A 489-nucleotide genomic window follows, 5' to 3' on the forward strand; every position below is an offset into this window, starting at 1 on the left:
GCTGGGAAGTTCGGGTGTAGCGAGCTCGTGGTGGGGAGACGGCCTTCACCCAGAGATGCCCCTGGTGGTACCTCCTCTGAAGGCTTCTTTCCACACAGGTTCCTAATCTCTTGTGTGGCCGGTTCGTGACACGGTTGGGCCTCGCCCATGTCACGCCTGCTCTCTGGGGAAAAGTCCACGCTGTCTCGTCTCTTCCTCCCTCTGTGGTGTGGCAAAAACTAAAGCGTAAACTGGATTTTTTTTTAATATATATTTTTAAAGGGTGGTAAAATACACGTAACATAAAATTTGCCATCTTAACCATTTTCGAGTGCACAGCTCGGCGGCGTCTCGAGCACAGTCCCAGGGTGTGACAGGGTCACCACCATCCCTCCCCACAGTTCTTTTCACCGTCCCCACCTGCAGCTCTGTCCCCATTGAACACTCGCTCCCCGTCCCCCAGCCCCGGGCCCTGCCCTTCCCCTTTCCGTCTCTACGAGCGTGACATCT

This window comes from Pteropus medius, unplaced genomic scaffold, assembly GCF_902729225.1.
Source record: "Pteropus medius unplaced genomic scaffold, Ma_sr-lr_union100, whole genome shotgun sequence".
Lineage (NCBI taxonomy): Eukaryota > Metazoa > Chordata > Mammalia > Chiroptera > Pteropodidae > Pteropus > Pteropus medius.